The sequence below is a fragment of the Phyllobates terribilis genome, unplaced genomic scaffold, assembly GCF_046119375.1.
Source record: "Phyllobates terribilis strain yellow unplaced genomic scaffold, ASM4611937v1 Scaffold_11__3_contigs__length_659146591, whole genome shotgun sequence".
Classification (NCBI taxonomy): Eukaryota; Metazoa; Chordata; class Amphibia; order Anura; family Dendrobatidae; genus Phyllobates; species Phyllobates terribilis.
Window position 1 is genome coordinate 607,847,996 of NW_027362771.1, and position 26,956 is coordinate 607,874,951.

A 26,956-nucleotide genomic window follows, 5' to 3' on the forward strand; every position below is an offset into this window, starting at 1 on the left:
CTAAATTTTGCCATCCGAATATTTATTACCCGCCTTGTCCGTTCGATGGCCGTGATGTCTCGCGCACCTTGCCATACCGCTATCGGCACAATCTCTGACCATACTATAGCTAGTTTTGTGAAAAATTCTCTGAAGCGCTCAGTGTCTAGTTTCATTATTGCCATTAGTTATGCACTCTTGTGATGACCTAGGTTGTTTCCCCCGGCCTGTATAACTAAGATGACCAGACATCTTGCCTCTCTCCCTACCTTGATTACCTCCATTAGTACCTGTGGCCATAGCAGGCCTCTAATACCTCTCCAGTTGAAATATGTGTTATGAAACTCTAATTTCCTCCTGCCTGGGCGGACTTTCGCCCTTTAATCTGCCCAATATATTTACGAGTGGCCTATCACCCACACTGTTGGCTTAGCGTCACCTGTAAAAGAAACAAACCACGTTAGGATAACAAGTCCGGTCTTATGTATCTTGCCAAACACGTGGATCACCATCTCTCTATCCTCTGAACTTCCGTTTCTGACAGTCCTGCTCTTGCTGCTTCTGTGGCCGCGCCTATGCGGAATGAGTGTGTCCCGTAATCTTTGCGGTGGTTCCCTGCCGATGTTATGCATTTATTAAATATAGCTTGGAACTGGTATCTTGCTAATGGCGTCCCATCAATGTGTGATAGGAACAAATTACTTTGTGATCTGATGGTTAGATATGGTTTTACTATTGTTACCCGACTCAGTGTACTGTTTGTGGGTTGTAGAAGTACCCAAGTGCCCCTGCCCGCTGGAACCATTTTCGATTTGTGTATGCGTAGACGTATTGCATTATTGGCTATGACTACGTCCTGGTGTAATAAGCCTCCACTGGTGCTAATTTTGGATTGAGGGACTAATTCGCTTATGCATAGCGCCCCGAAGAAGGCGATCACAAATGCAGTAGACAGTAGTGTTGCTTCAAATTGTGAGTGTCATGTTAATGGTGTTAGGGATATGATGTGAGAAATCAGTTTTAGTGACACGGGACGGGACGTCTACACTCCTGACTTGGCTGACCCCTTTTCCACCCTTTTATGGATTGTCTGATGATGAATCTTTGTCACATCTCCCCAATTCAGTAGTTGGAAGTGAAATGCTACTCCGGTCAGACACCGCTGCGCTGATGCCCCTGATATGCCCCTCATCATTAGCTGGTGGAGAAATTCTATGGTGACTTGTGATCTGGCTTGTTCACATTGGTCAACCAGTCTGCCTGCTACTAGTCGTGTCCACTCTTCCCATGCCTTACCGTATACTTGCCACGTCGACGGGGCAACTGACCCTCTGATTAATGGCATCAACTATTCGCCACTAGATCCCATAGGGAAGGTGGGCAACTGTTGTCCCGATGGGTGGGCATTGTGGAAGAGCTCTGTGAAAATCTGCCAATTGAATTGTTATAAAGCGTTAGCAGCAGCTTTAGACCCCTCAGCATAGTGGCTAGCGCGGACCCATATATTGTGTTTTAGGCACAGGAATGCTAGCCTGGGTAGTAGGCCTAGCACTGGGAGAGACGATGATGCCATCTTATTAATGAAGTGCGCTAATCTGGTGTTTTTTGTTATGAAGCGTATATTTTTGTAAGCCAGAAGCGCGCCCCATATTTCTATTGCTACCACTATTAGGAAGAAAAATTATTTTCAGGGCTAGATGCAGCGAAAAATTAGTATTAATTGAAAAGCTGGTGGAGCTTGGTATAGATGGCCTAATACAATGAGACCCACACACTGCTAGAAGGCCAAATATTTTTTCAGAGGTAGATGCAGAAAAAAATTATATTCAGTTTGCAACCTTATGGAGGTCAGTATAGATGGACTAATAGAACAAGTCCCACACACAGCTAGAAGCCCAAATATTTTTTCAGAGGTAGATGCAGAAAAAAATTATATTCAGTTTGCAACCTTATGGAGGTCAGTATAGATGGACTAATAGAACAAGTCCCACACACATCTAGAAGGCCAAATATTTTTCAGAGGTAGATGGAGACAAAAAATTATTTTGAATTTGCAACCTGATGGAGGTCAGTATAGATGACTAATAGAACAAGTCCCACACACAGCTAGAAGCCCAAATATTTTTTCAGAGGTAGATGCAGAAAAAAATTATATTCAGTTTGCAACCTTATGGAGGTCAGTATAGATGGACTAATAGAACAAGTCCCACACACAGCTAGAAGCCCAAATATTTTTTCAGAGGTAGATGCAGAAAAAAATTATATTCAGTTTGCAACCTTATGGAGGTCAGTATAGATGGACTAATAGAACAAGTCCCACACAAAGCTAGAAGGCCAAATCTTTTTTCAGAGGTAGATGCAGACAAAAAATTATTTTGAATTTGCAACCTTATGGAGGTCAGTATAGATGGACTAATAGAACAAGTCCCACACACAGCTAGAAGCCCAAATATTTTTTCAGAGGTAAATGCAGAAAAAAATTATATTCAGTTTGCAACCTTATGGAGGTCAGTATAGATGGACTAATAGAACAAGTCCCACACACAGCTAGAAGGCCAAATATTTTTTCAGAGGTAGATGCAGACAAAAAATTATTTTGAATTTGCAACCTGATGGAGGTCAGTATAGATGACTAATAGAACAAGTCCCACACACAGTTAGAAGGCCAAATATTTTTTTAGAGGTAGATGCAGACAAAAAATTATTTTGAATTTGCAACCTTATGGAGGTCAGTATAGATGGACTAATAGAACAAGTCCCACACACAGCTAGAAGCCCAAGTATTTTTTCAGAGGTAGATGCAGAAAAAAATTATATTCAGTTTGAAACCTTATGGAGGTCAGTATAGATGGACTAATAGAACAAGTCCCACAGAGAGCTAGAAGGCCAAATATTTTTTCAGAGGTAGATGCAGAAAAAAATTATATTCAGTTTGCAACCTTATGGAGGTCAGTATAGATGGACTAATAGAACAAGTCCCACACACAGCTAGAAGCCCAAATATTTTTTCAGAGGTAGATGCAGAAAAAAATTATATTCAGTTTGCAACCTTATGGAGGTCAGTATAGATGGACTAATAGAACAAGTCCCACACACAGCTAGAAGCCCAAATATTTTTTCAGAGGTAGATGCAGAAAAAAATTATATTCAGTTTGCAACCTTATGGAGATCAGTATAGATGGACTAATAGAACAAGTCCCACACACAGCTAGAAGCCCAATATTTTTTCAGAGGTAGATGCAGAAAAAAATATATTCAGTTTGCAACCTGATGGAGGTCTGTATAGATGGACTAATACAACAAGTCCCACACACAGCTAGAAGCCCAATATTTTTTCAGAGGTAGATGCAGAAAAAAATATATTCAGTTTGCAACCTGATGGAGGTCAGTATAGATGGACTAATACAACAAGTCCCACACATAGCTAGAAGCCCAATATTTTTTCAGAGCTAGATGCAGAAAAAAATTATATTCAATTTGCAACCTGATGGAGGTCAGTATAGATGGACTAATAGAATGATGCTATGCCCAAAAGATTTTACTTCACTAGGTGCAGTAAAAAAATTGGTATTCTATACACAGGTGGTATATCTTGCAACACAGATAGGCTACTCCACTGACTAACACACTCTGCAATTGGCCAAAAAGGATTAGCTTTGCTAGATTCAGCCAAATGCTGTGAAAAAAACTTGCACAGCACTGGCACAGACCTGCCTGGCAAAAACTGATAGGAACTGATGTAACCTAGTCCTGAAAAGGACTCCAATTACAATTAGTCTTTACTCCCACAATCTATCTATTTAAGAGCATAGACCTGCCTGATAAAAGTCGTAGGAAATGCTGTAACCTAGTCCTTAAAAGTACTGCAGTCACAACTATTCCCTACTCCCAAGCTATCTGTAGATTTGTGCGAAAATTGGCTTGAAATTAACAAGGTATAGCGCACCAGCAACAGCGGTGCCGTCTAACACGCAGCTGCAGCAGTGAGAAAATGGTGGCGACGGGGAAAATGGCTTGGTCTTATAGGGCAAGGACATGTGACATACACTGCCAATGACACATGCCCTTGCTTGTGTGAAAAAAAGCACTTTGCTCCGTGTGTGCGCTGCTGATAGGCTGACAGATAGCACCTCCCCACTGCAAATGCGGGAAAGAGAAAAAAAAATGGAGATCTTCATTATTCCTGCAGAGATCCATCCCCTGCCCCTCCCCCCACCCCGCTGTACACTCAAACTGCGTATTAACATTAATTTTCATCATTACTGAGAAAAAATCCAGTTATGATTTTGGTGCACGAACAGTTATCGAACATAACCTCGAACAGCCGAATTTTTCTCAAATTGTTCGTGTTCGTCGAACGGCTCGAACACCGCCCAAAACAGCTCGAATTTGAGATTGGCGAACAGTTCGAGTAGAACAACGCTCATCTCTAATCACAAGTCACCATAGAATTTCTCCACCGGCTAATGATGAGGGGCATATCAGGGGCGTCAGCGCAGCGGTGTCTGACTGGAGTAGCATTTCACTTCCAACTACTGAATTGGGGAGATGTGACAAAGATTCATCATCAGACAATCCATAAAAGGGTGGAAAAGGGGTCAGCCAAGTCAGGAATGTAGACGTCCCGTCCAATGTCACTAAAACTGATTTCTCACATCTTATCCCTAACACCATTAACATGACACTCACAATTTGAAGCAACACTAATGTCTACTTCATTTGTGATCGCCTTCTTCAGGGCACTAGGTATAAGCGAATTAGTCCCTCAATCCAAAATTACCACCAGTGGAGGCTTATTACACCAGGAAGTAGTCATAGCCAATAATGCAATACGTCTACGCATACACCAATCGAAAACGGTTCGAGCGGGCAGGGGTACTTGGTTACTTCTACAACCAACAAACGGTACACTGAGTCGGGTAACAATAGTAAAAACATATCTAACCATCAGATCACAAAGTAATTGCTTCCTATCACACATTGATGGAACGCCATTATCAAGATACCTGTTCCAAACTATATTTAATAAATGCATAACATCGGCAGGGAACAACCCCAAAGATTACGGGACACACTCATTCCGCATAGGTGCGGCCACGGAAGCAGCAAGAGCAGGACTGTCAGAAACGGAAGTTCAGAGGATAGGGAGAAGGCGATCCACGTGTTTGGCGAGATACATTAGACCGGACTTGTTATCCTAACGTGGTTTGTTTCTTTTACAGGTGACGCTAAGCCAACAGTGTGAGTGATAGGCCACTCGTATATATATTGGGCACAAAAAAGGGCGAAAGTCTGCGCAGGCGGGAGGAAATTAGAGTTTCATAACACATATTTCAACTGGAGAGGTATTAGAGGCCTGCTATGGCCGCAGGTACTAATGGAGGTAATCAAGGTAGGGAGAGAGGCAAGAGGTCCGGTCATCTTAGTTATACAGGCCGGGGGAAACAACCTAGGTCATCACAAGGGCGCATAACTAATTTCAATAATGAAACTAGACACTGAGCGCTTCAGAGAATTTTTCACAAAATTAGCTATAGTATGGTCAGAGATTGTGCCGATAGCGGTATGGCAAGGTGCGCGAGACATCACGGCCATCGAATGGACAAGGCGGGTAATAAATATTCGGATGGCAAAATTTAGAAGAGACAGAGGCGGTGTAGTGATACGACACCGACAACTGGAAGGAGATAAAGCAGGCCTCATACGGCCCGACGGTGTTCACTTAATAGATATTGGACTGGACATATTCCTGTCAGGACTCCAGGACGGAGTGGAACAATCGTTAAGAGTGATGGGTGGGGGTCAGAGTCCTGCATACGAGTACGCTGGATCCTCCGTGGCCTGGAAATAGAAAGGACATGTTGGAGAGTTACACTTGTTATCCAACTTGCCGGAGTGGGGACCCAGGGCATGCTGCAACAAGCTGAATTATTTTAGAAATAAAATGCCTTTCTAATGGAATGAGTATAAATAGTTAATAAAGCTGTGACCGATCCTCACCCATCCAGTTGTAAGAGTTACATTATTGTATTGTCCATGAAAGGGGGGCGGTATGGGGGCTGAGCGTCTGGGTTTGGTTGGGGGTCCCCACAGTCTGCCTAGGCTAGATGCATTTAAAAATTCTTATTAGATACACAGGCGGTGCAGCTTGCTTCGCAGCTGGGCTACTATGCCCAAAGTATTGCCCAGGCTAGATGCAGTTAAAAATTCTACGCTGACTAACAGACACTGAAGATTTGGAGCAGACCTCTGAGTAAACAGTTCTTCAGACTCAAACATCTGTGTTACCGTAAGCCATAGTGTCTGTAGTTTCTTACAGTTAAAAGGGGAGGGGGGTGCGACCCAACCCACCTGGAATTGACGATGCCATTGTCACGTAAGACACAGCAAGGGGACTCCCAAAATTGTGGCACAGACACCACTTAACCCTAGAATGCATACCTGTGGCCTTGCAGTCCCGCCCAGTTAATTGTTTTCTATTTTCTGCAAGATTACTTTAGTTAGAATTTTGAAACTCTAGTTATTCTTCATGTATATAGTTGTATGTCATTTGAGTTTGAGTTATTCCATGTTATTTGCACACGGGCCTAAAGGGCCCCAGGTATGTGAAAGTGTAGATTTTTATGGTCATGCGTTCTAGGGTTAAGTGGCATCAATTGCCCCACTGTTGCTTAAAACGGTTGGTGAGGTGATTTTACCAAATCCCCAAGCTTTTAGTCTCCCAAGGATGACACAGGGGTAGAAATGTCCTTGCGAATCCATGATTTGTTCATCTTTATGAACGTGAGTCTCTCTACATTCTCAGTGGACAGCCGCGTGCGCTTATCTGTCAGCACACCATCAGCAGCGCTGAACACACGTTCAGAGAGAACGCTGGCTGCATGGCATGACAAGATCTCCAAGGTGTGAGTGGCGAGCTCCGGCGATTTTTCCAGACTGGAATACCAAAATGAGCAAGGGTCCAGTGACACAGTCATGGCTTCGATGTTCACTTGGAGATTCTCCTGTAACATCCTCTCTAGGCATTGACTATGTGTCAGACTTCTTGTCTCCTGTGGCCTTGCAAAGGATGGTCTAAAAAAGTGGTGAAACGATTCCACAAAATTGCTGTTACCAGCAGATACTGTGTTACTGTTACTGTTTGAGTGATGAAGACTCTACAGTCCCACCGTTGGCAAGTTAGAACTGTGAGATTCACTACGTGCACCACTGGTGTTTGTGGAAAAGCACATGTAAGATTCTGCAACAGCGTCTGCAGATACTCCTGCATTCGTCAAAAACCTTTTTATGGCAGGAATTATTTCGGCAAATATACTTTTGTACCGGGGATCTAAGATTGTGGCAACCCAGTAGTCAGGATTACTTCGAATTCTGACAATCCGGGGATCATGTTGCAGGTAGTGGAGCAAGAAGGCACTCATGTGTCTTGCGCATCCAGAAGGACCAAGTCCTTGTTGTGTTGGTAGCGAGGTAAGAATCATGCTTCCTTCCTCTGCCCTCTCCCTCCAACCTCGCACAACAGAAATGTGATCAAGGTCTCCCTCATCTGATGAGTCTTCCATGCCCATCGCCAGTTCGTCCTCCACTTCTTCCTCGGCTCCTGCACCTTCCTCAACAGTTTGGCTGCTACCATGCACCCTGGTTAATCCCTCTCCCCCACCCTCCCATGCCTGCCGCCTTGGTGCTGCCAACCGTCTGGACCTTGGAGATGTTATCCCTTCCGCATACGACTCCTCCTCTACTTCCTCCACCTCCTCTTGTCCCACCACCTGACTCTGAATTCTGTTTAATGTGTGCTCCAGCATGTAAATCACCGGAATAGTCATGCTAATAATGGCATCGTCGTCAGCACTAAACATCTTTGTCGCCATTTCAAAACTGTGCAGAAGGGTGTGTGGCGCCCCTGAGGGTTCAGTCGCCACAGAGTTACTGCATCTCACCCAGAGGTGTGGTATCTCACCCTCAGGTAAGGAAGGCGTATGGTTCGGGACCCTAACTCCTGCATCCAACACATACCCGCAGTGGGGGTAGGGCGAGATTGCTCCTAAGGGAGAGCACAGTCCCAGGTCCCTAGCTGGTTTGAGGGTCCTATGTAGTGGGTGCTTAGGGGAGCAGCTTAGGGGAGCACATGACAAGGAGAGTATAAATAGGAAGCCATCTTAGAAAGAGCAAGCCAGACAGAGGAGGAAAAGTGACAGGAGCAGAGACTAGGCATGAGCTCTGCTCCAGAGGCGGGCCTAGCCTGGGAGGCCCAGGACTGAAGGAGAGAAGAGAGGAGTGGGAGCTGGAAGGCTCCAGGAACCGAAGGGACCCTACGGCTACGGGCTGTGCAGAAGGCCACCCGTACTCCCGCTGCTACCAGGAGGTAGAGGGGTCAGGCCAGATAAGGGGAACCGGTCCCTCAACTAGCGGAGAAACAGCAAGGCTCAACTAGAAACCGGAGGCTGCTGCATTTCATGTACTGCAGGCCAAAGTCCACACCAATCTCACTAAGAAGGTAGCCACATAGGACCCAGGGGACGGAACACACACGTCACCCGCTAAGGCCCGAGGATACTGGATAGAAGTGTCACTGGGTGTGAGGTTCAGGGAGAAGGCCAGAGAAAGGACACACAGAAGGGGGTCCTGCTAAGTACTCCGGAGCTATCTGGGGGTGAACTGAGCCCCTCACTGAGTATGCACAGCATGACGGGGGAGATTGCTCTGGTACCTGTAATCTGGACTACGACAACTGTGAGTAATATCTTGAGACGGCATCACACGGACTCCGTGTTCATTACTGACTCCCTGCACTACAACCACCATCATCCACCCACACTGCCCTGAAGCTACACTATTCCGGTGGTGAGTAATAATACCGTTGCTGCAAAACCACCAGCTTCAGAGGACTGTTCCGCAGCGGCGGCCCCTTTGGCCGCACTCCACAGGTGGCGTAGTCAGACATTATAAAATCCATATATACAAATTACCCTTGGATTGACCGCCCTGGGTCACGGACTGGGTCACCGCCACAGTGACTACAACCCCCAGCGTTTACCGGCCTGGCACAGGGTACCCCATGGCCCAGGGGGCGCGTCAACTTCATAGGTCCCTGATCTGAGACCACTCCTGCAGCGTGATTTGCCCCACCTCTGGATCTCGTTGGCCCAGGCTATACGTCAGAACGTATTGCACCAGGGCTTGTCGGTGCTGCCACAGTCGCTGCAACATATGCAGAGTTGAATTCCACCGTGTCGGCACATCGCATTTCAGCCGGTGAACTGGCAGGCCCAACGACTTCTGTAGAGATGTAAGTCGTTGAACTGCGGGATGCGAACGGCGGAAGTGAGCACACAGCAACCGTGCCCTCTGCAGAAGGCCATCTAGTCCGGGATAGTGGGCTAAAAATTGCTGGACAACCAGGTTCAACACGTGAGCCATACAAGGCACGTGTGTGACATTGCCCCGGAGAAGTGCCGCACCCAGGTTTGCAGCATTGTCGCACATGGCCTTCCCTGGTTGCAAGTCCAGTGGAGACAACCTTTCATGAAACTGGGTCTCCAGAGCTGACCACAACTCCTCAGCTGTGTGACTCACATTTCCCAGACATTTCAAAGTAAACACTGATGCCGTTGAGACCTGCTGCCAGCATAGTAAGGAGGTGTGCAGGATTCCTTCTGCGCAGTTAGAAAGCAGGTGGCATTACCAGACAGGCTTTGGGTGCAGGTGGAGGACCGAGAGGAGGTTGAGGAGGCAGAAGCAGTGGAGGAACTTCGAGATAAAGAGGATTGACCCACAACTCGTGGGGACGGTAAGACTTGGACAGCAGCCGCTTGTCCTGCTGTCACCATAGTTACCCAGTGCCCAGTCAGCGACATGTAACGCCCCTGGCAATGCCTTCTCGTCCAAGTGTCTGTGGTGAAGTGCACCCTGTCACACACAGAGTTTCTCAAAGAAGCAGTGATGTTGTGTGCGACATGCTAGTGGAGCGCAGGCACACCTTTCTTTGAGAAATAGTGCCGACTGGGCATCTGGTACTGTGACGGACATAAGGTCTTGAAAATCCTCTGTGTCCTCCAGGTGGAAAGGCAGCATTTCTGTAGCCAACAGCTTGCAGATGGTGAAATTCAACCTCTAAGCTTTCTCATGGCTAGGGGGAAATGGTCTTTTACTTTTCCACATCTGAGGGACCGAGGGCTGGCTGTTGTGCTTAGACGGTGTTGAGTAGGGTGTCCCCGGCAAACTGCCGGTCTGTGAGGAAGATGCAGGCGGACATGTTAGGTTGCCTTGATCCAAAGGTGGTGCTCTCGATGTTGGAGAGCGCTCAACACTAACAGGTGTTTCCACTTCCCAATGAACTGATGACCTGCCAATCACACTGGCTGTTGCGGGTAAAGAGGTGGCAGGTCTGCGTCCAAAAACATGTGTGACTGCTGTCCCCCCAGTCACAGAGGATGAAGAGGCTGCGGCTGACAAGATGGGGCAGACGGTGGTTGGCCCAGCCGGCTAGGCCGCATTGTAGCACAGTGAGCTTCCCACTGCAACTTATGCTTCATATCCATGTGACGGTACATGCATGAAGTACTCAAACTATGGATTTTTTGGCCTCTACTTAGCTTTTGCTGACAAATATTACAGATAACACGAGTTGGGTCATCCTTATCGATCTGAATAAATGCCCAGGCTATGCAAGGCTTAGAGCCCATGTGACCTGAAGAGCCACTACGACTTGTGGTCAGAGGCAGAGTTGTGGTTGAGGATGCAGTTGTTGACGTGCTTCCAGTACTCCGTCTCTGTTCAGGAAGGCGCAACCTAACCTCGTCGTCAATAGCATCTGTGATGCCCCGCTGCGCTTGGTATCACAGATCCTAGAAGAGTGCATTGATGGAATCCTCCACAAGAGGCCCCCATAAACATTCACACATCTCCACCTTCCACCTCAGACCAGCAGAGGGAGCCCATTAGGGATATAAATAGGGAAGGTGGAGCTAGGCAGTTCAGTTACTCTGAAGAGTTCCTGCAGTAGAGAAGCCTAAGAGAGGTCAGTCTGCAGTGGAGCTCAGTCTAGTCTAGAGAACGCAGTTAATAGTTCAGCAGTGGAGCACGAGGCTCCTGCTTGCTAGATTCAGGGAGCCCAGATAGAGCTTAAGGTGTGCCGGTGCCGTAAGATCAGTGAAGCGCGGCAAGCTGCCGTTAGTTTGTATAGCCTAGTGAGGGCCCGAGTAGGCCGAAGGCGAGTGGCGAGTTAGTACATAAGGGGCAGAGGAGCTTAACCAGCTCACCCCGAAGCATTTACCGGACACAGGATCCGAGCTTACCGGTATCTCTATGACCCAGTAAGGCATAACCGGAATCCCTGGAGAACTACAAGTCCCAGGATCGCTAAGGTGCTGGTATGTAACAGAGCCAGGAGACGCTTAGGCCCCGCATACTGGGAGCGTGAACTCCAAGAGAAGGCCCTACCACAAGGTCAGCCAGCGCAGGACAGAGACAAAGTTAGGCCTAGCTCCAGGCAGGTCAGAAACTTACTACGCAGAGGCAAGAAACAGGAGGCCCTACACCCGCTCATTGGGGAGGATCCTGATATGCACCCTTCACCCTACAGTGCTCCGGGATGTGCCTGAATTTCCACCAGTAAAAGGATCTGAAGTGACTACCGTGTCCGTTCCCGTTCTTGCTCTGACCCAGCTGGGTCTCGCATGTCCTGCATTCCCCCTGCATACGCTGCCCTGAGACCTAGCTCCACCTGTGGGGAGCTATACCATCGAGCTGCCTTATCACCGGCCTCAGTGGACTGCTGCAGCGCTGGTGCTTGTCACCAGATACCACAGGTGGCGTCATGAACTCTTATAAAATTAACTTTTATCCACCGTTTTAAAGAGAGACCCCAGGGTACGGGTCAGGGAGCCGACCACCGCGACATCCCCAAGGCCAGGCAAAGGCCCGGGTACCGAGTCATCCCCATCCCCAGGGCTAGTCACATCCTCCTCCACCTCCTCTGCTGACCTCATCGACTGGCTGACTGTGGGTTGACAGTAAGTGGGATCTCCAACCTCGTCAACATCACCCTGTGTGTTATCACACCCGTCGTCCTCAGAGCCAACCTCTTCCTGCCCTGACCGAAAAGTCAAGTTGTCGCTCCAATCAGGTATTTGAGTCTCATCATCGTCTTCATCATTGTCTCCACCAACAGGAGTTACAGTTTGGGAACAAGGGTCTACATTATGCTCAGAACCTTCTTCATCTGGTCCTGTATCCGACTTATAAAGATTCTGGGCATCAGATCAGATCATTTACTCATCTGGATTAACAGAAGCTCTGGAGCAGACCTCCGTTTCCCAGGCTATAGTATGAGTAAACAGCTGTGCAGACTCAACCATCTGTGTTACCCCATACTCAGACGGGCAGCTGGAGACTTGGGAGCTGTGAGGAAGCAAGTGCGATTGGGGTGACACCTCTGAGGACTGGAGTATTTGTGATGTTGAAATTGAGGTGATGGAGAGCCCACTTGAAGGAGCACTTGATATCCGTTGAAGCACCTGCTGTTTTTGTGCCTCATCTAGAATTTGTAGCGATGGGCGTGTCCGTAAGAATGGGATCGTATCACATTGTCCACGAAAAAAAAGTCGACATCTTAGTTTGGCTGGAAGATGGTCTTTCTTCTGCAGATGTTACTCCCCCCCCCCACCGTGGGGGGCCTCGACCCACCGGCGGACAGGCACCAGTATTGGGATAGGGGGGCTGGCCGTCAGGGTCCACCGCTGCTCTGGCACAAACCCGGCGACACAGAGGTGGCACGGGCAGGAACGGACTGGCCGTGTCGGCTTCTCACTTTTTGGATTTTAGAAGGGCATGACATGCCTATATCTGTGTCTCCCCCTCCTTTTACTCCTCCACCTCTTTTCTTTTCGCATGACTATATGTACTTGTCACTTTTCCATGTGTTAGTTGTGTCTTCTGAGCAATTTGTCAGCTTTTGGACACCTTTGAAGGTGTTTTCTATGTGTTTCTATGTGTTTTTGTTTGCCTGCCATTGGTTTTAACGGTGTTCGAAGGTGTTCGACGAACAGTTCGACGAACACACGGGAGTTCGACGAACCGAACCGAACTCGAACACTACGGGGGTGGCTCAACACTAATCTTTAGATATGAACCCTTCTTTCCAACTGATATTTATTTTTTTGTTCCTTTTTATCAAGTTTTTAAGTTCAGTATTCAGCCATCCTGGTCTCCATAAATGCTTTCCATTCTTCCTTTTTTTCGAGATTGTTACTGATTGTGCAGTAAGAATTTAATTTAGCAAAATTTTCATCCTTCCTGGACATTTCTTTTCTTTAGAACATCCTACCTTTCCTTCCTTTTTACTGAGTCCATTAAAAACTGCATTTCTACAGTCCAATCTTAAAATCTCAGTTTTCGCAGGTTTTCCTCCTTTTGTAGTACAAAATGATAAGATAGCATGATCGCTGCCTCCTAAGTTCTCAATCCCCTTTACTTCCTCAACCGTTTCCTAATTTTTGGTAAAAATTTGATCCAAATAAATAATGGCAGCAGTGGGATTTGAACCCACTCCTCCAGAGAGACTGGAGCCTAAATCCAGGACCTTAGACCACTCGGCCACGCTACCTCATATAGATGCTCAAACTTATTTATATCAGAAGTTTGCTTTTGATGTAAGTGGCAGAAAATATTTTATATCCAATTTGACAAAAAGACCAATGTTATTATGCAACAGCAACATAATTATCAGGGATTTGTTTGTGCAATGACTCTGGGGCACCATTTTACAAAACATATGACTTGAATCCAGATATTTAACTAATCTTTCCTCTGTTGGCTCATCCACTAATTTTTAGATATCACTGAATTAGGTCGTATAGATTACTTGCTATGATCTCCCATTTACAGGACACTCAAACATGAAGGATTCCTACACCCCTGCCTGTACGTAACAGATAATCAGAATCAGCAGCAAGGAAGACATTATACAGCAGTGCAGAGCAGTGTAGCTTTGAATCCATCACTAGGGTGACTTACTGGAAAGCAGCAGAAGCAGCATGGCTCTGTTTATGTTTGCTAATCACTCTGCTCATCCTGTGTTGATAAACCTAAAAAGGCAGCAGGGATATGAGCTAGCAGTTAGACTTCTTTTGACCAAGATTGATTTTGGCAAATTTTGAGAATGATTGATCATTGATTTAACTGACATAGATGTAACAAGGATCGTAAATTATGTAAATAATTCTGATGCCTAAAGCCAACATGACCACTCATATGCAGTATTCATACGTATGACTTGTTCACATGTTCCTTTTCTTCTACAGCACAGTGAAGATCACTTGATGTTACATTTGCTTTCTTATAGAACACAGCAAAATAGGAATTTAAAAGTTCAGTCTTCTCAACATCATTATTGACCACTATTATTATTATTATTATTATTTATTATTATAGCGCCATTTATTCCATGGCGCTTTACATGTGATAGGGATATACATAACCAAAGCATTTACATAATCTTAACAAAACGAGTCAGCGACTGGTACAGGAGGAGCGAGGACCCTGCCCGCGAGGGCTCACAGTCTACAAGGGATGGGTGAGGATACAGTAGGTGAGGGTAGAGCTGGTTGTGCAGTGGTGTTTACTGCAGGTTGTAGGCTTGTCGGAAGAGTTGGGTCTTCAGGTTCCTTTTGAAGGTTTCCACGGTCGGCGAGAGTCTGATATGTTGGGGTAGAGAGTTCCAGAGTAGGGGGGAAGCACGGGAGAAATCTTGTATACGATTGTGGGAGGAGGAGATAAGAGGGGAGTAGAGCAGGAGATCTTGTGAGGATCGGAGGTTGCGTGCAGGTAAGTACTCGGAGACTAGGTCACAGATGTATGGGGGAGACAGGTTGTGGATGGCTTTGTATGCCATGGTTAGAGTTTTGAACTGAATTCTCTGGGCAATAGGGAGCCAGTGAAGGGATTGGCAGAGAGGAGAGGCCGGGGAATAGCGGGGGGACAGGTGGATTAGTCGAGCAGCAGAGTTTAGGATAGATTGGAGAGGTGCAAGAGTATTGGAAGGGATGCCACGGAGCAGGAGGTTGCAGTAGTCGAGGCGGGATATGATGAGGGCATGCACTAGTGTTTTTGCAGAGTCTTTGCTGAGGAATGCACGGATCCGGGAGATGTTTTTGAGTTGGAGTCGGCAGGAGGTGGAAAGGGCTTGAATATGTGGCTTGAAGGAGAGATCAGAGTCCAGGGTTACCCCAAGGCAGCGAGCTTGTGGGACTGGGGAGAGTGAACAGCCATTGACGTTGATGGATAGGTCGGATGGGGGATGTGAATGAGAGGGTGGAAAGATGATGAACTCTGTTTTATCCATGTTGAGTTTTAGAAACCTGTCGGAGAAGAAGGATGAGATGGCAGACAGACATTGTGGGATTCTGGTTAGTAGGGAGGAGATATCGGGTCCAGAGAGGTAGATCTGTGTGTCGTCAGCATAGAGGTGATACTGAAAGCCGTGAGACTCTATGAGCTGTCCCAGGCCAAAGGTGTAGATGGAGAAGAGCAGAGGTCCTAGAACTGAACCTTGGGGGACACCGACAGATAGGGGGCGAGATGAGGAGGTGGTGCATGAGTGGGAGACGCTGAATGTCCTGTCTGTTAAGTATGAGGAGATCCAAGATAGAGCCAAGTCCGTGATGCCAAGAGATGAGAGAATCTGGAGTAAGAGGGAATGGTCCACTGTGTCAAAGGCAGATGACAGGTCCAGAAGGAGGAGGATGGAGTAGTGTCGCTTGGATTTGGCATTTAGTAGGTCGTTGGTGACTTTGGTCAGGGCAGTTTCAGTCGAGTGATGCGGTCGGACCACTAGTGTTGAGTGATACCTTCCGATATCGGCAAATATCGGATCGGATTGGATTGGACCGATACCCGAAAAGTATTGGATATCGCCGATTCCGATACCGGAAACCAATGCATGTCAATGGGACAGAAATATCGGAATGAAAATAAACCCTTTCTTTCACTGTAGGTTAATTCTCCATGAAGGAAAACAACTAAGAATAATGTAGAATGTATTGGGGGAGGTGGGGGAGACAATAAAGGCATAGAGGTTTAGCCCAATCAAATGGAATAGCAGGAATTAATATTTTTTTAAAGACGTTCTGAGTTATGGAAATATTGACTATGTTAAGTATTTTTATATTTTGTCAGATATTTATGTTCACTACTTCCATGCTCTTCACCTTCTTTTTTACTTCTCCAACACTTTCTCCTTCATCATCCTCAGCATCAGCATCTTTTTCATCCACTTCTTCTTCACCTTCTTCATATTATTCTTTTTTTTTACATTCTTCATATTCTTCTTATTCAACTATTATTATTCTTCATATTCTACTTCTTCATCTTCTTCATATTCTTCTTCTTCATCATATTCTTATTTGTGACATATTCTTATTTTATTCCTGTAGTTGTTATCTATAAAAGTATGAACATTACACCTTTCGTTCTGCCCGTCACAAAAGATTTGCAACAGGATTTGTCCGCGTTCAGTTTGGCCTGCAGCAGCAGGTCTTTTCAAGTGGCACCATGAGGAGGAATGGACTCACCCCCATACATTGCTTAGTCATCTTCTGCTTATAATTTAGATATTATCTTTTGCTCTGATTTTTAGTCTTATGCTTAATGTTCTTCCGCTTTTTTTCTGCAGCTTCTTGTACTTCTGCTTCTTGGTTTTCTGTCTCTTGTTCTTCAGTATCTTGGTGGTTGTCTTCTCTTCTTTGTCCTCTTGGTCAACTTCTTCAGGGTCATCTTCTTGGTCTTCTTTGGGTTGGTCTTCAGGGTCCTCGTCTTCAGGGTCCTCGTCTTCTTCGGGGTGGTCTTCAGGATCCTCGTCTTCTTCGGGGTGGTCTTCAGGTTCCTCGTCTTCAGGGTCGTCGTCTTCGGGATCCTCGTCTTCTTTGGGTTGGTCTTCAGGGTCCTCGCCTTCAGGGTACTCATCAGGGAGATCCAGAGTAATTACCAAGAACCATTTCAAAAATCTTGAACTTGGAAATGTGGCAGAAGGTACAAGAAGGCTGAGGAACTACCGAGGACCAGCTGACGGTACTGGAACCCGGATGGGTAGCAGAAGGTACAAGAGCCAATGGAACTATCGAGGACCAGCTGACGGTACTGGAACTCGGTTACTAAGCAGGATGTACCTGTGCCAGAAAGCACTACCAAGGACCAGCAGACATTGGTGGAACTTGGATACCGAGAAGGAGGCACCTAATCCAAAGGCACTGCCGAGAACCAGCTGACGGTACTAGAACCTGGATGGGTAGCAGAAGGTACCCATGTAAAAAAAAGTTTCAAGGCCGCGAGACGGCCGCAGTTACCAAAACCCACTGTCCTACAGGGGGTGCTTGTCCTATTGGCACTATGGAACCAGCCTTCATTGCCAGATGCCGCAGACCACATAGGAGTCACCTAAACTGCAGGCACCATAGAGTCGGCTAACTCGACCGCAACACGACAGGACAACGCATTGGAGGCAAAGTGACGTTGACACTACCCGGAAAGAGCTGGCGTGCTGGAACCTGGCTGGGCAGGAGGGAGTACCCGTGCCAAAGACACTGCCGAGAACCAGCTGACGGTACTGGAACCCAGATGGGTAGTAGAAGGTACAAGAGCAAATGGAACTACTGAGGACCAGCTGACGGTACTGGAACCCGGATGGGTAGCAGAAGGTTCAAGATCAAATGGAACTACCAAAGACCAGCTGACAGTACTGGAACTCGGTTAGTAAGCAGGAGGTTCCTGTGCCAGAAAGCACTACCAAGGACCAGCAGACATTCGTGGAACTTGGATACCGAGAAGGAGGCACCTAAGCCAAAGGCACTGCCGAGAACCAGCTAACGGTACTGGAACCCGGATGGGTAGCAGAAAGTACCCATGTAAAAAAAAGTTTCAAGGCCGCGAGCCGGCCGCAGTTACCAAAATCCACAGTGCTACAGGGTGTGCTTGTCCTATTGGCACTATGGAACCAGCCTTCATTGCCAGATCCGGCAGCCCACATAGGAGTCACCTAAACTGCAGGCACCATAGAGTCGGCTAACCCGACCGCAACACGACAGGACAACGCATTGAAGGCAAAGTGACGTTGACACTACCCGGAAACAGCTGGCGTGCTGGAACCAGGCTGGGCAGGAGGGAGTACCCGTGCCAAAGACACTGCTGGGAAACAGCTTGCGGTGCTGGAACTCAGGGTAAATACTAAAAACAGAGTGGAGCCAGAGGCGTAATTGGAGCAACTTTAAAATCTGCAGTAGTGTGAATGTGGACAGAGGAGGAGAATTTGCCGGGCACACAGCTGGGGAACAGCTGACGTTACTGAACCCCAATAACACTGGAGCAAGCGTTGACTGTGTAGACAGCACTTCTGAGCAGCAACTAGCGGTATTGGAGCACAGGGTAAATACAAAAATGAGAGGAGCCAGAGGTGTAATTGGAGAAAGTTTTAAATCAGTAGTACAGTGGATGTGGACAAAGCAGGAGAATTTGCCGGACACACAGCTGGGGAACAGCTGACGTTACTGAACCCCAATAACACGGCAGCAAGTGTTGACTGTGCAGACGGCACTTCCGAGCGCCAACTGGCGGTGATGGAGCTCAGGGTTAATACTGAAAACAGAGGAGCCAGAGGTGTAATTGGAGCAACTTTAAAATCTGTAGTAGTGAGAATGTGGACAGAGCAGAAGAAATTGCCATCCACACAGCAGGGGAACAGCTGACGTTACTGAACCACAATTACACAGCAGCAAGTGTTGACTGTGCAGACGGCACTTCTGAGCACCAACTGGTGGTGTTGGAGCTCAGGGATAATACTGAAAACAGAGGAGCCAGAGGTGTAATTGGAGCAACTTTAAAATCTGTAGTAGTGAGAATGTGGACAGAGCAGGAGAAATTGCAGTCCGCACAGCAGGGGAACAGCTGACGTTACTGAACCCCAATAACACGGCAGCAAGTGTTGACTGTGCAGACGGCACTTCCGAGCGCCAACTGGCGGTGTTGGAGCTCAGGGATTACAGTTCAGGTGTTAGAAACATGAACACAACAGGAGACCTGGATACTGTTGCCAACCAATTATTTATTCTGGAAGAGGACTGGCAAATTCATGAGAGATCCAGGCCTTGATAATTTTGAGAAAAGTAAGCCGGTGAATGTTATCGGAGGATAGTCGCATGCGACGGTCTTTTAGTACATCACCTGCGCACTAAAGACACGTTCCGATAATACACTAGCAGCAGGGCAAGCTAGCACCTCCAATGCATACTGACTAAGCTCTGGCCATGTATCCAGCTTACAGATCCAAAACTTGAAGGGAGAAGAGCCATTAGGGAGTACACTAAGAGGACAAGACCTGTTGTCTGTCACCATCTGACGGAAACGTTGCCTCCTGCTGACTGGAGCCGTCTGTGATGGTGTAGACATTTGTGGCGGCGGGGACACAAAACTTTGCCACATTTCGGCCATACTGGTCTTGCCTTGTACTGAGGCGCTGCTTCTGCTCCCTCTTTTTGCAGAGCTTCCTCCACTGCCTCAACGCACTGAGCTGCTTTGTAAAGCACTAGCAGCACTGCTCTTGGTTGGAATGGAGAACATGATGGAATGCACCAGTGCGTCATGGTACTCCCGCATTTTACGCTCCCGGTTCAACGGTGTTATGAGGCTTTGTAAGTTGTCCCAGTAGCGAGGATCTAGGAGGGTGGACACCCAATAATGAGCCGTGTTGAGAATATGGGCGATGCGGTGGTCGTTTCTCAGGCACTGCAGCATGAAATAAACCATGTGCTGCAGACTGCCAACTGGCCAAGAAACGCTGTCCCCTGCTTGAGGCGTGATCTCTGCCTGCTCTGCATCACCCCACCCTTGCTCTAGATACTGACTACTAGAGCATTGTGTACCTTCCTCCTCTGGACAGATGTCTTCCCCATCCATTAACTCCTCCTCATCCTCCTCACAAAGTGTCCCCTGCCTAGGCCTTTGTGAGGAACCACGTTGCGCAGACTGTAGAGAAGCAGATGGCATTTGTGACTCCTCATCCTCCACCTATTCCAAAACCTCGTCCCTTAGTGCTTGCAGTGTTTTTTCAAGCAGGCAGATAAGGGGGATAGTCATGCTGACTAGTGCATCATCCGCACTCGCCATCCGCGTGCAATAATCGAAGGCACGCAAAAACTGGCAAATGTCCTTCATAGAGGCCCACTCAGTGGTGGTGAAGTGTGAACGGCGCGCACTGCGACTTGTTTGCGCCTGCTGCAGCTGGTGCTCCATTACTGCTGCCTGCTGCTCACACAACCTCTCCAACATATGTAATGTTGAATTCCACCTGGTGGGTAGGTCACATATGATGCGATGTTCCAGAAGACGTAATCGGCGCTGCGGAGCTGCAATGCGTGATCTTGCGTTGCTGGAACGCCGCAAGTGAGCGCACTCTATGCGGACCTTGTGAAGCAGTGCATCAAGATCCGGATAGTCCCTCAAAAAACTCTGCACGACCAAGTTGAGCACATATGCCAAACATGGGATGTGAGTGAGGTTTCCTAGGCCCAGACCTGCACCAGATTTTGGCCATTGTCACACACTACCATGCCTGGCTGGAGATTCGCTGGCACAAACCACACGTCGCTCTGCTGCTTGATGGCATTTAGACATGAGCGTTGTTCTACTCGAACTGTTCGCCAATCTCAAATTCGAGCTGTTTTGGGCGGTGTTCGAGCCATTCGGCGAACACGAACAATTTGAGAAAAATTCGGCTGTTCGAGGTTATGTTCGATAACTGTTCGTGCACCAAAATCATAACTGGATTTTTTCTCAGTAATGATGAAAATTAATGTTAATACGCAGTTTGAGTGTACAGCGGGGTGGGGGGAGGGGCAGGGGATGGATCTCTGCAGGAACAATGAAGATCTCCATTTTTTTTTCTCTTTCCCGCATTTACAGTGGGGAGGTGCAATCTGTCAGCCTATCAGCAGCGCACACACGGAGCGAAGTGCTTTTTTTCACACAAGCAAGGGCATGTGTCATTGGCAGTGTATGTCACATGTCCTTGCCCTATAAGACCAAGCCATTTTCCCCGTCGCCACCATTTTCTCACTGCTGCAGCTGCGTGTTAGACGGCACCGCTGTTGCTGTGTGTGCTATACCTTGTTAATTTCAAGCCAATTTTCGCACAAATATACAGATAGCTTGGGAGTAGGGAATAGTTGTGATTGCAGTCCTTTTAAGGACAAGGTTACAGCATTTCCTACGACTTTTATCAGGGAGGTCTGTGCTCTTAAATAGATAGGTTGTGGGAGTAAAGACTAATTGTAATTGGAGTCCTTTTCAGGACTAGGTTACATGAGTTCCTATCAGTTTTTGCCAGGCAGGTCTGTGCCAGTGCTGTGCAAGTTTTTTTCACAGCATTTGGCTGAATCTAGCAAAGCTAATCCTTTTTGGCCTATTGCAGAGTGTGTTAGTCAGTGGAGTAGCCTATCTGTGTTGCAAGATATACCACCTGTGTATAGAATACCAATTTTTTTACTGCACCTAGTGAAGTAAAATCTTTTGGGCATAGCATCATTCTATTAGTCCATCTATAATGACCTCCATCAGGTTGCAAAATAAAACTAATTTTTATCTGCATCTACAGTACCTCTGAAAAAATATTTGGGCTTCTAGCTGTGTGTGGGACTTGTTGTATTAGTCCATCTATACTGACCTCCATCAGGATGCAAACTGAATATATTTTTTTCTGCATCTACCTCTGAAAAAATATTGGGCTTCTAGCTGTGTGTGGGTCTTGTTCTATTAATCCATCTATACTGACCTCCATCAGGTTGCAAACTGAATATAATTTTTTTCTGCATCTAGCTCTGAAAAAATATTTGGCCTTCTAGTAGTGTGTCGGACTTTCTCTATTAGTCCATCTATACTGACCTCCATCAGGTTGCAAATTAAAACTAATTTTTATTTGCATCTACAGTACCTCTGAAAAAATATTTGGGCTTCTAGCTGTGTGTGGGACTTGTTGTATTAGTCCATCTATACTGACCTCCATCAGGTTGCAAACTGAATATATTTTTTTCTGCATCTACCTCTGAAAAAAATATTTGGCCTTCTAGTAGTGTGTCGGACTTTCTCTATTAGTCCATCTATACTGACCTCCATCAGGATGCAAATTAAAAATAATTTTTATCTGCATCTACAGTACCTCTGAAAAAATATTTGGGCTTCTAGCTGTGTGTGGGACTTGTTGTATTAGTCCATCTATACTGACCTCCATCAGGATGCAAACTGAATATATTTTTTTCTGCATCTACCTCTGAAAAAATATTTGGCCTTCTAGTAGTGTGTCGGACTTTCTCTATTAGTATAGCTATACTGACCTCCATCAGGTTGCAAATTAAAAGTAATTTTTATCTGCATCTACAGTACCTCTGAAAAAATATTTGGGCTTCTAGCTGTGTGCGGGACTTGTTGTATTAGTCCATCTATACTGACCTCCATCAGGTTGCAAACTGAATATATTTTTTTCTGCATCTACCTCTGAAAAAATATTTGGCCTTCTAGTAGTGTGTCGGACTTTCTCTATTAGTCCATCTATACTGACCTCCATCAGGTTGCAAATTAAAACTAATTTTTATCTGCATCTACAGTACCTCTGAAAAAATATTTGGGCTTCTAGCTGTGTGTGGGACTTGTTGTATTAGTCCATCTATACTGACCTCCATCAGGTTGCAAACTGAATATATTTTTTTCTGCATCTACCTCTGAAAAAATATTTGGCCTTCTAGTAGTGTGTCGGACTCTCTCTATTAGTCCATCTATACTGACCTCCATCAGGTTGCAAATTAAAACTAATTTTTATCTGCATCTACAGTACCTCTGAAAAAATATTTGGGCTTCTAGCTGTGTGCGGGACTTGTTGTATTAGTCCATCTATACTGACCTCCATCAGGTTGCAAACTGAATATATTTTTTTCTGCATCTACCTCTGAAAAAATATTTGGCCTTCTAGTAGTGTGTCGGACTTTCTCTATTAGTCCATCTATACTGACCTCCATCAGGTTGCAAATTAAAACTAATTTTTATCTGCATCTACAGTACCTCTGAAAAAATATTTGGGCTTCTAGCAGTGTGTGGGACTTGTTCTATTAGTCCATCTATACTGACCTCCATCAGGTTGCAAACTGAATATATTTTTTTCTGCATCTACCTCTGAAAAAATATTGGGCTTCTAGCTGTGTGTGGGTCTTGTTCTAATAATCCATCTATACTGACCTCCATCAGGTTGCAAACTGAATATATTTTTTTCTGCATCTACCTCTGAAAAAATATTTGGCCTTCTGGTAGTGTGTCGGACTTTCTCTATTAGTCCATCTATACTGACCTCCATCAGGTTGCAAATTAAAACTAATTTTTATCTGCATCTACAGTACCTCTGAAAAAATATTTGGGCTTCTAGCAGTGTGTGGGACTTGTTCTATTAGTCCATCTGTACTGACCTCCATCAGGTTGCAAACTGAATATATTTTTTTCTGCATCTACCTCTGAAAAAATATTTGGCCTTCTAGTAGTGTGTCGGACATTCTCTATTAGTCCATCTATACTGACCTCCATCAGGTTGCAAATTAAAACTAATTTTTATCTGCATCTACAGTACCTCTGAAAAAATATTTGGGCTTCTATCAGTGTGTGGGACTTGTTCTATTAGTCCATCTATACTGACCTCCATCAGGTTGCAAACTGAATATATTTTTTTCTGCATCTACCTCTGAAAAAATATTTGGCCTTCTAGTAGTGTGTCGGACTTTCTCTATTAGTCCATCTATACTGACCTCCATCAGGTTGCAAATTAAAACTAATTTTTATCTGCATCTACAGTACCTCTGAAAAAAATATTTGGGCTTCTAGCTGTGTGCGGGACTTGTTGTATTAGTCCATCTATACTGACCTCCATCAGGTTGCAAACTGAATATATTTTTTTCTGCATCTACCTCTGAAAAAATATTTGGCCTTCTAGTAGTGTGTCGGACTTTCTCTATTAGTCCATCTATACTGACCTCCATCAGGTTGCAAATTAAAACTAATTTTTATCTGCATCTACAGTACCTCTGAAAAAATATTTGGGCTTCTAGCAGTGTGTGGGACTTGTTCTATTAGTCCATCTATACTGACCTCCATCAGGTTGCAAACTGAATATATTTTTTTCTGCATCTACCTCTGAAAAAATATTTGGCCTTCTAGTAGTGTGCCGGACTTTCTCTATTAGTCCATCTATACTGACCTCCATCAGGTTGCAAATTCAAAATAATTTTTTTCTGCATCTAACCCAGCCAATAGTTTTGGCCTAATACCACAGTTTGGCCACTCAGCTCTGCTCGGTTACCATCCATTGTTTTTTTGTGCAAACAACTCCAGAGTTGTGAATTAGTTAACCACCAAAATGAGTGGAAAAAGGCCTGCTGCTGGTGGAAAGGGGAATAGGCGTGTTGGGAAGGGGAAAAAAGGTTGTGTCCGTGGGGTAGGTGTTAAAGCAACAGTAACATCTGCAGAAGAAAGACCATCTTCCAGCCAAACTAAAATGTCTACTTCTTTTAGCGGACAATGTGATAAGATCCCTTTCTTACGGCCACGCCAATCGCTACAAATTCCAGATGAGGCACAAAAACAGCAGGTGCTTCAATGGATATCAAGTGCTCCTTTAAGTGGGCTCTCCTCCACATCAACTTCAACATCACAAATACTCCAGTCCTCAAAGGTGTCACCCAAATCGCACTTGCTTCCTCACAGCTCCCAAATCTCCAGCTGCCCGTCTAAGTATGAGGTAGAACAGATGGTTGAGTCTGCAGAGCTGTTTACTCATACTATAGCCTGGGAATCAGAGGTCGACTCCAGCGCTTCTGTGAATCCAGACGAGGAAATGATCTGCACTGATGCCCAGAATCTTTATGAGTCGGATCCAGGACCAGACGCAGAAGGTTCTGACCATAATGTAGACCCTCATTCCCAAACTGTAACTCCTGTTGGTGGAGACAATGAGGAAGACGATGATAAGACTCAAATACCTGATTGGAGCGACAACTTTAGTTTTTTGTCAGGGCAGGAACAGGTTGGCTCTGAGGACGACGGGTGTGATAACGCACAGGGTGATGATGATGAGGTCGGAGATCCCACTTACTGTCAACCCACAGTCAGCCAAGAGATGAGGTCAGCAGAGGAGGTGGAGGAAGATGCTAGTGACGACGAGGTCAGGTTGCGCCTTCCTGGACAGAGACGTAGTACTGGAAGCACGTCAACAACTGCATCCTAAAACACAGCTCTGCCTCTCACCACAAGTCGTGGTGGCTCTTCAGGTCGCATGGGTGCTAAGCCTTGCATAGCCTGGGCATTTTTTCAGATCGATAAAGATGACCCAACTCGTGTTATCTGTAACATTTGTCAGCAAAAGCTAAGTAGAGGCCAAAAAATACATAGTTTGAGTACTTCATGCATGAACCGGCACATGGACATGAAGCATAAGTTGCAGTGGGAAGCTCAGTGTGCTACAATGCGGCCTAGCCGGCCGGGCCAACCACCGTCTGCCATATCTTGTGCATCCGCGGCCTCTTCATCCTCTGTGACTGGGGGGACAGCAGTCACACCTGTTTTGGGGCGCAGACCTGCCACCTCTTTACCCGCAACAGCCAGCGTGATTGGCAGGTCATCATTTTCTTTGGAGGTGGTAACACCAGCTGGTGTTGAGCGCTGTCCGACATCGATAGCACCACCTTTGGATGAAGGCAACCTAACATGTCGGCCTGCATCTTCCTCACAGACCGGCAGTTTGCCGGGGACACCCTTATCAACCCCGTCTAAGCACAATAGCCAGCCCTCGGTCCCTCAGATGTGGACAAGTAAAAGACCATTTCCTCCTAGCCATGAGAAAGCTAAGAGGTTGAATTTCACCATCTGCAAGCTCTTGGCTACAGAAATGCTGCCTTTCCGCCTGGTGGACACAGAGGATTTTCGAGACCTTATGTCTGTCGCAATGCCCCAGTACCAGATGCCCAGTTGGCACTACTTCTCAAAGAAAGGTGTGCCTGCGCTCCACCAGCATGTCGCACACAACATCACCGCTTCTTTGAGAAACTCTGTGTGTGACAGGGTGCATTTCACCACAGACACTTGGACGAGTAGGCATGGACAGGGGCGTTACATGTCGCTGACTGGGCACTGGGTAACTATGGTGACAGCAGGACAAGGGGCTGCTGTCCAAGTCTTGCCGTTCCCACGAGTTGTGCGTCAATCCTCTTTATGTCAAAGTTCCTCCACTGCTTCTGCCTCCTCAACCTCCTCTCGGTCTTCCACCTGCACCCAAAGCCTGTCTGGTCATGCCACAAGCTTTCTAACTGCGCAGAAGGGATCCTGCACACCTCCTTACTATGCTGGCAGTAGGGCTCAACGTCATCAGGCGGTTTTTACATTGAAATGTCTGGGAAATGTGAGTCACACAGCTGAGGAGTTGTGGTCAGCTCTGGAGAACCAATTTCATGAATGGTTGTCTCCACTGGACCTGAAACCAGGGAAGGCCGTGTGCGACAATGCTGCAAACCTGGGTGCGGCCCTTCGCCGGGGCAATGTCACACACGTGCCTTGTATGGCTCACGTGTTGAACCTGGTTGTCCAGCAATTTTTAGACCACTATCCCAGACTAGATGGCCTTCTGCAGAGGGCACGGTCGCTGTGTGCTCACTTCCGCCGTTCGCATCCCGCAGCTAAGCGACTTACATCTCTACAGAAGTCGTTGGGCCTGCCACTTCACCGGCTAAAATGCGATGTGCCTACCCGGTGGAATTCAACTCTGCACATGTTGCAGCGACTGTGGCAGCACCGACAAGCCCTGGTGCAATACGTTCTGACGTATAGCCTGGGCCAACGAGATTCAGAGGTGGGGCAAATCACGCTGGAGGAGTGGTCTCAGATCAGGGACTTATGCACCCTTCTG

At 46.4% G+C, this 26,956-nt stretch overlaps 1 non-coding gene across 1 annotated transcript; it reads right to left on the reverse strand.

Moving 5' to 3' along the window:
• Nucleotides 1-13,503: 13,503 nt before the first annotated feature.
• Nucleotides 13,504-13,585, reverse strand: TRNAL-UAG (transfer RNA leucine (anticodon UAG)). The gene has a single exon. It is a non-coding gene; the product is annotated as a tRNA-Leu (tRNA).
• Between the last annotated feature and the right edge of the window lie 13,371 nt (nt 13,586-26,956).